Here is a 13,352-nt window from a genome sequence, read left to right as displayed (position 1 = left end):
ACGTTTGATTGATTTCTTCAAAACCCACTTTAACTCTTCAAGCATTACAGTGTACGAAGCTGAAGGACATGCAGATGCTCTGATTGTCAGCACAGCTAATAATCTGAATAAATAAAACACTTTTGTTGCTGTACTAGTAGGAACTGACTCTGATTTATTGGCCATCTTAATTGCTCGAACAATTCCAGACACTACAGTCTACTTTGTGAGGCCGAAAACAAACAAAATTGAACAGAAATGCTTCCACATTGGCAACATCCAAAGGAAACTAGAGTCACTGAAGGACATCTTTCACAGGGTGTAACACATCATCATATTTTTTAAACAAAGGTGCCATCAAAGTCTTCAGAAGTAGCAAGAACTATCTAAAGCGGCCACAGTCTTCCTTCAACCCAATTTAGATCTCCAAACAGTCATTAAAATTTGAGAAAGATTGGTTACGCGGTTGTATGGAGAACACAATCAAATTTCTTTAGACGAACTTCGATATAAGCCTACAACAGGATAATGACTAGAAAACTATCCTCAAAATTCAATTTGGCAAATTTCCCTCTTACAAGTGCTGCTGCCTCTCAACACAGTGTATGTGTCTACCTTCAAGTACACCAATGATTGGAGAATGATTTGAACCCAACAAAATGGGGGTGGCAATTAATAGAAGGTAAATTGTTTCCAGTGGCAATTAATAGAAGGCAAATTGCTTATAGTGCAATAAACTTAAAAGCTGCTCCTGACAATCTGCTGAACCTTGTATCATGCCCTTGTAAGATCAGAGCGCAGAAAGACTGTGACAGCAAATGTGAATATAGAAAGGCAGGACTGACTTGTTCCAAACTTTCTTTCAATTGTCGGGGAAATATTTGTTCAAATATGTTAATTCCTGACGACTCTGGAGACCATGAAATTTTCATGTATATTTAGAAGGTAGATGTAATACATATTTTTAAAACTTTTTAATCCTTTTTTGACTATTTACAATGAAGAATCTACTGTACGAGGAAGTTCAAATGAAATGTAAAAACGGATACTTAATTTTCAACAATGGTGGCTCGTTGGTATGTAATCAGTGAGGCACACTACATAGCTGTAGGTTAGGTAGTGTATCTACAAGCAGACTTAATGTAAATTGACCATTTGGTATCCTTATGAATATACAACCAAACTTAGTTATTCCGTGTGTACCACCGGTTGCATAACAACGAGCCGCCACTGTTTTCAATGTACTTAAAATTATATTACTCAACAAAATTTACAGAATAGGGCTTTTATTTTTCATAATAAAAGTGCTTTTTACAGAATTAATAATAATCCCTTTTCTAGCTGTCAGCTTTCTTTGCGGGGGGGGGGGGGGGCATGTCGGACAAGTGTCCTCTTTGGTCGCTATTTTGGTATGAAATTCACATAGGTTTTATGACAGTTTTGAAATTTCAGTTTGGAATCCAAGGCATGAATGCCATAAATCCAGTACAACTATGAATTTCGAAACTTTAGGTGCTGGACTGATAGCGATTAATACTTATCCAACTACTTTTAATTAAAAACATCGAATTTCTTGACTAATTGTATTCCGATTTAGATGATTCTTTCTTAAAAACAAAGCTAATTAAATTTTCAATCTAAACTATTTCGAGCATTGTTTGCGAATTCCTAACGGCTTTGGAGATTTTCTACAACCAATCCAAGAACAGGACTTTCAACATGTATCACTTTATACTTTAATGGAAAATGGTTTCTTTGTGTGAAACTTACGACTAGAGCTTTTATAACAAAAGTGCTTTTACAGAATTGGAATATCTTAAATAGTCTCAGAGTTACAAGCTAAAATCGGGAGACATGCGCATTCCGGACGGCCGCAATCTTTGGCCGTCCTTTTGAGGATGAAGCGCACAAGGGATTTTAGGGGACTTTTGATATTTCATTTAAGATCACATGAAAAACAAATCCTGAAATTTTCAGCTTTTTCTAAATTATTTCAGTTCGACACCCTTTTTGGTCCTTTATTTACTGGGCTAATTTCGAATTTAAGCGAATTTCACATTTCATGACATTTTCTGAATAAATAGTGGTAAATTTTAATTTATAGAAATCGTGTCTTTTCCCCATCTTTAAGAGGGGAATTTCCGGAAACATACGTTCAATTATTTATAGTTAAGAAATCAAAGCCAAATTTCACACCTCAAACGTAAGCAAATGCAGAAATTTTAATAGGTAGACACTATTCTCCATTCTCATCTAAGGACAGAATTTTCGGGAAACCTAAACATGTATTGGTTCGTTTCTAATTGAGTTTAATTTTGAAATTTCACGTCTCCAATATAAAGAATTCTTACATTTATCCAGAGGGTATTATGATGGCAGTAGAAAATAAGAATGGGAAGGTAGTCAGCGAGAGAAATGAGGTCATAGGAAGGTGCAAAAAATACGTTGAAGACTTATATGAGAGTAGGGATAGACCGTGTAACCTGAATGTTGAAGTAGGAAATGAAGTAGGCGAGGATGATAAAGGATTTAGTATTCTTAGGGATGAGTTTGAAAAGGCTATATCCGAGATTAGAAATGGAAAGGCAACCGCAATAGATAACATACCAATCGAATTCATTAAAAATATAGGAGACAAAGGAAAGAAATAATTGTTCGGATTATGCAATGAAATATATGAAACAGGAGAATGGCCAAAAGACTTTCTGAAAACGATCATGATACCGATGGCTAAGAAATCGAACCGAACCGTACTTATAAACTGAACGTAAAAATTATTTCTTTTTTACTAAAAAGTAAAAATCGTTTGACGTGTTGATATTGTTTGAGAGTAATGTTTGACCGGTTTATGTTTGATAATGTTTCGAAGTTACAACGCACTAGATTGAATGTAGTAAAGTGGATTGCGGTTGCTTTCCGTCGTGACATTTCATTTGTAAACTAATTTGCTTTAAATTAGTCAAGATCTAATTAGTCAAGTAAACTAAGATCTAATTAGTCAAGTAAACTAATTTGCTTTGTCCTTTTTCTTTTTTTAAAATAAGTATCTACGGAAACTTTTCTTTTGATTTGAAATTAAAGGAAATCTTCATTGAGTATTGATTAAAGGTGTGAATTAATTTCTTATTTAAAGGAAAGAAAATTACTAGTAGTAAACAAGAGAGGTCCTAGACTGGCCTGGAGTATAGATATTAGCGTTAAGTAAGAGAGGTCAATGACTGGGCTAGAGTATAGATATTTGCGTCAAACAAGAGAGGTTCCTGACTAGCCTGGAGAATATAGTTCAATGTCGAATTTAAAGATTTACGATACATCGGATGATTTTTTCTGGAATTTTATTATTTTTGTCACTTCTAAAAAAACTGCATGGATATAATAATTGATAAATCCAGATTTGACTGGGCAGTAAGAAAAAAAAACAAAAACAGATTACTGTAAAATTTTGTAATAATTTTTTTCCTGAAATTGTTGTGTTGTTATTTGTTTATATAATTAATATTAATTTGTGTTATAACACCCTCTGGATTTCCGAATTGAAAATAACAGCTGAGCTTTCTAGGTGTTTGTTCGTGTAAAGCCTCTTCTGCGGCCATCTTGGATTAGGTTTTCCCACCTTGTCCGATAGGCTACGGATGGGGACGTTACAAATTGGTTCCAACCCAAGTCCGTTTGTTATTTTTTGTTTTGTTGTAAGTATTTAAACTCGTTGTTATTTTTTCAATTTCGCAATTATTTTTTTTGGATTCAGAATTTAATTAGTGATTGCTATTGAAATTTATTGTTCATTCATGAATTAATGGTAGGTTTAATAAATTGGATTTAAGGTGAAGCAAGGAATTATTAGTTTTATTTCCATTTGGTCAAAAATTCTGGGTCGCAGTAGTGTTCGTAGTTAGTATTGTATTTTTATGTATTATAGTTATATTATTTATGTTGTATTTATATCTGTATTGTTCGACAATATTACTTATGTGTAATCCGATGAAGTATGTGAGCATTGATATTCCGGATCAATATTCAGAATTGATAAAATTAGATAGAACCGGTAATCTTGAAACAGATACTAGATCTGATTTTGGACAGTTGAATATGTCACTGACTCCGCCAACTCAAGGTAGTTTTCATATTAGAGAACCAGCTATGAGAACTAATAGTTTGGAATGTGGGGGTAGTTTGCAGTCACCTGCGGATGAATACAAGTTTAGTAGATTTGTTAATATTGGGAGTTTGAATGAATCTTTTCGAGATCAGAAACAAGTTACTTTTAATGAGCCTTTAAGAAGTTCTAATTCTAATAATGATAGGAATTCGATAAATTTTGGAAATTCAGGTCGTGATAAAAATGAGGTTCCTCCAAGGTATTTGAATCTTAGAGATTATTACCGAAGGGTTTCTCAAATTAGAAATTCAGCTCCCTAGACTTCGTTACATCCGCGGTATTGTTCTCCGCCCAAGAGAAATCAAATGGATGACAATGTATTAACAGGGTTGCCAACGTTGCCTAGTACTAATGAATCTTCAAATGTTGAGCATAATCTCCTGATGAAGTATACATTTAAAAGAACTAATGATTTTTTAGAGTCAAAATTTAAGGAATTTAAAACAACAGATGGCAGTAATAGTTTGCAAGTTTTTGAAATATTAGCAAAAATTGAGGAAACTCTAATGGATACTAGTTACTCTTTGAGTATGATTCTTTCTGTTCTTGTCGGGAAATGTGAAGGTTCGTTATTAAGAGAAATTCTGTTTGCATTAAATCACCAAATATCTTGGAATGAGTTAAAATCTAAGCTTGTTAATAATTTTATTACGCCTGTTGCATTGCATTCACTTATTTCTGATAGAATTTTTAGACGTCAACGGCTGTCTGAATCAGTTAATCAGTATGTGAGATCCATAGTAATTGCTATGAATGTATTGAATTTTATGGATAGTGAGTCAGACATGGTTAATATTATCGTAGGCGGCATGAATCCAAATCATAGATGTAAAATGTTGAATTATTATATCCCAGTTACCCGATCCGAGTTAATGGATATTGCTGATAACATGAATTAAATTTTAGAAATCAGTTGGAATATAATAGGGAGATGGGTTTTTCTCGAAAAAAGACTAATTTAGTAATGTCAAACCATGATCAGGGTTTTAAAAATCCAGAATTGCCAGTGGGAGATAAAAAATTTTCTCTGAATAAAGGATTAAATAATTCTTACCCTACTAATGTAAAGAATCGTTTGAAAGTAGAATCTCAGGTTCATAGAAAAAAAAAGGTTCCGAATGAACGGTATGATCAATTTAATGCACCTAATGCTTCAGTTAAAACTATTCCTAGTGAAATGGATAATACCGTCGCTTCCTTTCTGGTTTTTAAAATTGATAATTATTTAACAGACATTCGTGTGGATGGAGGTTCAAGTTTTAACATTGTTCGACTGGACTTAGTGCGGCTTTGAAAAAAATTATCAGTTTGAGTCCTGAAAAGGTGGTAAATGCTCCGTCCGGGTTAAATTTTTCAACGAACCGGGAGATAATATTGACTTTGAATCTCTCAGGCCATTTTGAGAGAATATCATTTAAGATTGTGGAACAATTGCCTTGCATGTGTCTGCTGGGAACGCCTTTCTTACGATCAACAAATTCAGTTATTGATTATGCTAGAAACTGTTTGATTCTACGCGGTGGTAAAAAACGGGTTAGATTAAATTATAAGAAGATTATTCAACATAATAAACATCTGAGGGGATTTAAATCTGGTGATGAGCCCGACCCAAAGGATGAAATGTTAACTGATCATCACTTTAATAAACGAGATAGTTCTTCTGTTTCGAACTTTATGGCCTCAATTTTTATTTGTGAGGATGGATTTAATTTTTGGAAGAATGATGCGAGTGTACAGTGTGATTTGGATTATTTAGATCTTGAATCCAAATTATTAGAAATTCAGGCGCCTAGTGCTATCCAGCTGAATCATCTGAGATCTATGATTGATTCAGAAGTTGAAGAAGTTTGTAAAATCGAAGATTTCATTGCATCCATGAGGAAGGATGAAACTCATACGAATTTTGGCAAAACATTAGGTGGTGCGATTGAAAGGTCCAAAGTTAAAATTCCAGTTGGGACTCAGTATAGTAATCAATCTTCAAATGGCGATTGTGTCTCAGTGATTGATCGTGTTTGTGAAAATCAGGGTGGTGCAAATGAAATATCCGCAATTAACTTGAATAATTTGGGACAGTGCATTGTGAATTCTCGTTTAATGAACAAATTAGGAAATAAAAATAGTTTAAAGGAAAGGTCGAATCAACCTTTGGTTTTTCGTTTAACATCTGGACTTCGGAATATTGAACTTTGTCAAAATGAACATTCGGCGAACAATGCTAAGTTGCCAGATAATGATCATGATAGTGTTGTGAAACCCGATGCTAATACTAGTGGAAAGAAAATCAGGCGCAGGAATCGTAGGAGGAAAGGATCAAAGAATAAAACTTTGGTGAAAGCTAAGGATGAAAACTTAGCTGAAAAGAAAGGGGAGCTTAGACATAGCAATGGTCCAGTGAATAAAGTAGATAAGCTGATTCATTAGATGGTAGTAGCGGCTCTGATGTATCAGATATTGATGTCGATCAAGCTGAAAACTTTCACAAATTGATTCAGAGAAATAAACATTTTATTTCTGACGAACCTCATAATCAGATAGTTTACATGATCAGACTACCATGCAGGTGTATAACCCGGAATGCACAGTTGAAAAACCACAAAGATACTCGGGATTCTTGGAGATTCAATGAACCGGAGGTGATCTCTTTCATTGATTCTATAAAAGCTAAATATAAAGATGTGATATCAGATAGAGTAGGGTGTATTAAAAATTTTATTGGTAGACTATATCTAAAGAATAATAAACCATTTAAAGGTACACCATTTCCAATTCCAAAAAACAAAGAAAAGATTTTCTATGATCAAATTCAAGAGTTATTGGATCAGGGTATTCTAGAGGAAGTTGATCATTCTTACTTTGCAAGTAGCTGTTTTCTGGATCGGAATAAGAATAATACTCATCGTATTGTTGGGAACTACAGGCTAACTCTCTTATAGTAAATGACGTATATCCGTCTTCTAATTTAGAAGAATGCCTTACAGGGTTAGCGGATAAGCGTGTGTACACGAAAATAGATATACGCCGTGCGTACTTTCAGATTCAGTTAGATAAAGGTTCCCGAGACATTACAACTATTGTAACTCCAAAAGGGTGCTATCAGTATACTCGTCTTCCAGTAGGAATTAAATAAAACGTAAATCTTTCATAATGTTAGTCACTATACATATTGCACAGCTCTAATAATAATAGATATTAAACATTTTATACATGAACAAACAAAAAAGAAAATAAGCCTCAAAATATGGGAAGCGATCAGGCAGTTTGTGGTAGTGATTTTCTAATATTCGTTTACTAGCAGTCTGAACCTTAGCATATCCTCGTAGAGTAGACGGTTATCGCATGCTCCCAAATTATTTTGTTTTTATCCACGATCATCAGTTCGAATCCAATAACCTACGCTTCTTTTTTGAAAAGCTTCATTTTGTCAATTTCTTAAACAGCAATGTTTTGTTCTAATAATTTTACCCCGACTCGCTTTGCTCATATTTCTCCAATTAGTAACTTTCATATTAAATGGAAACACTGCTGTCTACAGTATAGCAGCGCGCTCCGCGCACCATTCATCACACAGTGTATTGTTCCCTCTATATGCGTGGGACCTAGATTTTCTTCTGTCTTATATTTTGCAAGAAAATCTTACGTACTATGAACACATTATAAGTTCATGCAATCTTTAAATACAAAATCTAAAACATGTTTTGTCTTTTTTCCTTTAAAAATTCCTCTAAATGCAGAGTTGCATGAAGCAGTGACCATCAGACTTATAAGTACATTCCACAATTGTTGCCAACTCCCATTTCGAATTTCTTCATGTTTACGGTCAGGAGTTGTGAACGTATAAGCATAATATTGCCCATATTTCCCATCTGGCCATATTTCTCCAACTTACCTTAGTATTTAACGCGGCTCTGGAATAAAGGGCAGAATTGCTCGAATGGGCGCTAATTACCTTCTCAATATCTTTAAACTTACCTTAGTTAAATTATTAATTTTTATACAAAATTTCTCTTGATGATAAGCCACGATAAGCCTTGAGACAAGGCATAACATTTAAAGTGAACATAACAGACAACGACGGGTTCGAACGTTGCTGAATCGCATTTAAAACTATTATGATAACACTTAATTTACCTTACTCATAACCTTAAAAGAACATAAGTTGAGAAATTTAAGCATAAAAACTTAAAAACAATTTAGAGAAAACACTGCAATATTTATTAATTGGTATGAGAATTTTAGACAATAAAAGGATTACTATGCAATGTTAATTCTGGACTTTTCTTTGCTGTTCGTTTAATTTATTACTCCTTAGACTGACTAATTTCTACAGATTTAACGTGAAAATGGAATGACTGCATTTAGTAGGTATCTTTATCTTTATCTCGCTCGTTGCGCTCGTTTTAGAAAGACATCCAGCATTTATGCACAGCATAGCTTGGAAGGTCATTTCTATATCAACTTCATGAATTAAAGGGAACTTGTATTCCTCGAAAGGCATTTGTTTTGTCCTTCAAGGTCAATAGAAGAATGAAAAAGCTGATACTAGGAGTATTTTAACACGCGACTCACTACAACGATATAACAGAATGCTGCCTCCGGCTGTTAATAAAAGCTTTACTAGCTGGACCTCGCTAGTATAGTAGCAACGTTCTATGCCAAACAACCATGTGCTGTGTAAGAAATGCTAGGGGTTGTTTTGTCCATGCGCGCCGACTATGTGGGTACTCCCTGGCTCCAGCACTCACACAAATAATCTTGCCAGGGCGCTGCAGGCAAGATTTTTAAGTTCATATAAACATAATAAAATCAATATTTCTCAGTTGCCACTATCAAAAAATAAAGAATTAAAACATCGAGATGGAAGCTAAAATTTCTAACCTCTAAAGCATAATTGTTTGTTTCAAGTTTGTGCAAAGGCAACCAGGGAACACACTAAGTTAGTCACTTTATACTTTATGTCCACAACAAAATCCTTGCAAGTTCTTTCTGCAATAACATTAAAATTATTTTTTATGATGATTTTTCATTTTAATTTGTATGAATGTAGTTATTTCTTTTAGTAACGTCTTGATAATATCACTGCCTCTTGCACTCAATGTGCATCATGTAAGTTGTTGAAAATATACACTAAATATCACGATTATATATGTTGGGAATATGCATTACAGTAATTAAACTTGAACCCGCATTTAAATCTGTTTCTATACGTTTAAGTTAGCCGTGTTACCGACTGAGCTAGGACAGCCCCAACTTATCCTTATGTTACCGGTATATTTTACTTTATCACAGCACAGCCCTTTATGACAGTGTTCATAAAAGATTTCAACTGAAAAGAAATCAAAATCAAAAATATATCGAGACTCCCCTGAAAACATATAACACGCCCCGCCATTGATATGCACCCACATACATTTTGGAAAGTCGGCGCCGTTGGTTCTAGTTGTTGTGTTTGAAATTAGTGTTTCTTTCAGAAACTATGTTCACGGGGGGCATATTTCCTATTGTGGGGGACACTGTTGATATTATTATATTTATTATTATATTATACACGTATTATTTTGGTCTCTTCCGGGGGTACTCTCAGAGCTCCGGGCGGGCAGTGTCCCCTAAAAACACTTCTAAAAGAAACACTGTTTGAAATACACCTAATCTAATACAAATAAAATAAAAAAGTTTGTTTATGTGTCTTATGTCTGTATGTATGTATCTAGGGATGCGCACGAGACAAGGTTTGTAGCTATCTGGTCTCGAAATCTAAAATGTGCTGTAAAAGTGATGTCTCGACTCGAAAAATGTATATTTCACTATTGGAAGAGCCGTGTCTCGACTCGAATTTTGTAAGGAAAATCCTGTCTCGACTCGTCTCGTGCGCATCACTATATGTATATGCGTGCTGCCTGGAGACCAGACGAGAGTACCGAGAGTTATCAAATTTTTATCTCGGGTACCTTGGTCCAGGTCCCAGATCAAGATGAAGCGTCCTTTTTTAAAAAATTCGAATCATGGGGTTTCAGGAGACGTTTACAGGGACATGTAAAAGTAGTAGAAAATGACCGATATTAGTGCCGAATTCATAGTTTTGGCGGTCTCTGAGATCAGTGGTGAAACTCCGATTGCATTAACTTCCAAATTCACCTCATTTGGTTGCGGGTCGGGGTACCGGAGGGAATACCCTGACATGTAAAAAAATCCAAAATGACCGATACTAATGTCAAATCCATAGTTTTCGCACTCGCTGAAATCAACGGTGATACTACTACAGGCGTTGACTTCCAAATACAGCCACCATGCGAATAATGGGTTTTTCAGATAGTTATTAATAAATGCAAGAAATAAATTATTAATAATAAATGGGAAAAGATAGGAATACATTTTGAAAGAAAGAAACGAATGTGTAAACATACATAACCATATCTGACTTTGCATAATCTATCCTAAACAACGATCACTAATCTAACAAGAAGAAAGTAGACTTTGGTAAATAAATTTCGTTGTCATTTTTCGCGAGGTAATATTGCACATTTAAAATATGAATATTTAGGGATGGGCACGATTCGACATGTCTCGAATCTCGACTGGAATTCGAGTCGAGACACACTTTGTAAAATTCGACACGTGTCGAGACAAACGTATTTCTCGACTCTAATTTTCGAGTCTAGACTGCTCGCAAAAATCACGACTCCACTCGAATGTCTCGAAAATCTTTCTATAATTTTTAATATTACTTTGAATAAAGTATTCACTCAGAAACAGTCTTGAAACCAATTCCAGCATTTATTACTTTAGAAAGGTACAGAACGGATAAACTTAATAGTTAATCTTTCGAAATCAAGATTTAATTTTCAGCTCAATTCAGTTAATTAAAACTAATAATTAATGTTGTGATATTTGATTTTACTTTAAATATAATAATAATAATAATTATAATAATAATATTTTATTATTATTATTATTATTATTATTATTATTATTATTATTATTATTATTATTATTATGCTCTGAGAAAGGCACAATGGAGCTCGACCAAGGCACAATGACGGCCGAGGACTGTCGCACACTGCTTGCAGATTACGTACACCCCTTCATGACAACCATATTTCCCGACGGTAGTGGCATTTTTCGACAAAAAATGCACCATATTACAAGTCCAGGAGTGTGATGAAGTGGTTCGAGAAATGTTCAACAATGTTCTACATCTGTTGACGGTGTGCGAATTACAAGGAGGATGAGGGAAATGCCCATTGTTAATACTGGATGTTGCTATAACCCAAGATTTTGTAATTAAAATGCTGTGAATAGTGTGTATGAAATAAATGGTTAAGAAATGCAACCTATGTGACTTTCCGATTCCAAAAATGGCTTTGGTTCGAATAACATCATGAAACAAAAAAAAGAAATAAGTTTTATTGTCAAACCAGCATCCTTTCAAACCCAGACAGAAAAAGGCTGACACGTTTGTGTCTTTGTTCGGAACGATAAAGTTCATGAAACAATGGTTAGTCACTGATGAAATTGGCATTAAAAGAACTTGTATTTCTATAATGGATTTTTATACATACATATAACCACCAGCCCTCGGAATGAAATCTTCTGAAACACTGATCTCGATAAATGGTTTAACATTTTACTTGAATCTCGAACACTATCACAGAATATTTAAACTTCAATCGATTGGAAAATCGAAATTAAATCTGTTTGTAAGAATAAAAAAAAAAAATTTCAGGTATTCCTTGCTTTTAGGATAGTCCTCATTTGAAATAATAAACGCTGGTATTCTTTCGAAGGCAATAATTAATTCCGAGTTTATAAAGTTTTGAACAATTTCAAAATCTGTTTACATTTTTGAAACACGAGACGAGACGAGGCATTTTAAGAGACGTCTCGTCTCGGAAACCTAGCCGCCGAGCTATGATATGATCAAGGTAGGGACTAAAGCATAGTTTCCAACTTTATCCAGTGTAAATAAAGTAGGATTGAAACCCATTTTATCCAGTGTATACCATAGCGTCAACGGAAGGGCGATAATTATTTCACAACTTCACACACGGCACGATCAAGCACCGAATCTATTGAAATCTTACTATGTAATAATTATCGAGTGTCTTCACTTTTTCTATTGAAACTCATAGTATATTCTATCATAATATAAATTGTCACTCATGTACTGTATGCTTATGTAACTCATGATAAAAGTGTTTTGTTTTAAAACAAAATGAAACGGTTGAGGTGGACTCTGGCGAGTAGAAGACATGCAATTTATTAAATCGCATCGCAACCTACTTGGCCACACATTTAGGTTACACTCTTCACCTTTTCTCCATGCCATCTAAAGTATCGACCAATCTTAAATTCGCATTGCCAATTCGGGGTTTCTAACAATTATTATGTTGCAACTTAATTTGGATGCAAAATCCTGCATTTGAGAACTTTACAGTGTGCATTAAAATGATGACAGAAATATAGTGAAATCTCAGTTTCAAATTTCATGTCTGCCTTGAATCCAAATACCTGTGCCGTCATTTCCTTCAATGTTGAAAGCAGACGAAACTTACAATAGATCTCAATTTTTCGCTTATATAATCTTTAATTCCCACTATTTGTTCATAAAATTTTAGAGAGAAAAAAAAATAAAATGAAATCTTTAAGTATTACGTCCCACGTTTATGCCGGTTAGGCTAAAGGAGACGGTGATGATGAGAGGCGAGTGAAATGGTGGAATGAAAAATATTGGAGGAAACGGGAGAACCCCGAGAAAACACAGGAGCATGGTGTTTTTCCACCACAAAGTCCATGGCGCGAGCTGGACCGGAGGTCCCAAGCACCGGAGGTGAACGCTTTACCAATGAGCCACCGCGCCTCCAAAATTTTAAAGAAAAATTTTAAAACTTCTGATGTGTAACACTTCGATTTTGATAAAATTTGGCAAGTAGATATTACCCATGAAATAAACGAATACGTATAACCTATTTTCTGCGGAAAAAAGTTTTAGGGGGCAAAAGCCCCCACGCAAAATTTTGAAAGTTGACGCCCGAAAAGCAAAAAAAAAAATGAACAGAAGTCAACGAAATTTTACACATATATTGCAGACAAAATTAGGGAATACGTGCTTCGTATTTTCCTTAAAAGAACGGTTAATTGGGCACTGAACCCTCCAAAACTTTCATCACAAAATATTGAAAGTGCTAGTAACAGTATGTCAGATGTGTGTAAAGGA

This window comes from Thermobia domestica, chromosome 7, assembly GCF_964235325.1.
Source record: "Thermobia domestica chromosome 7, izTheDome1.hap1.1, whole genome shotgun sequence".
NCBI lineage: Eukaryota > Metazoa > Arthropoda > Insecta > Zygentoma > Lepismatidae > Thermobia > Thermobia domestica.
The sequence above is the reverse complement of the archived record's forward strand: the minus strand, read 5'-3'. Positions refer to the sequence as shown.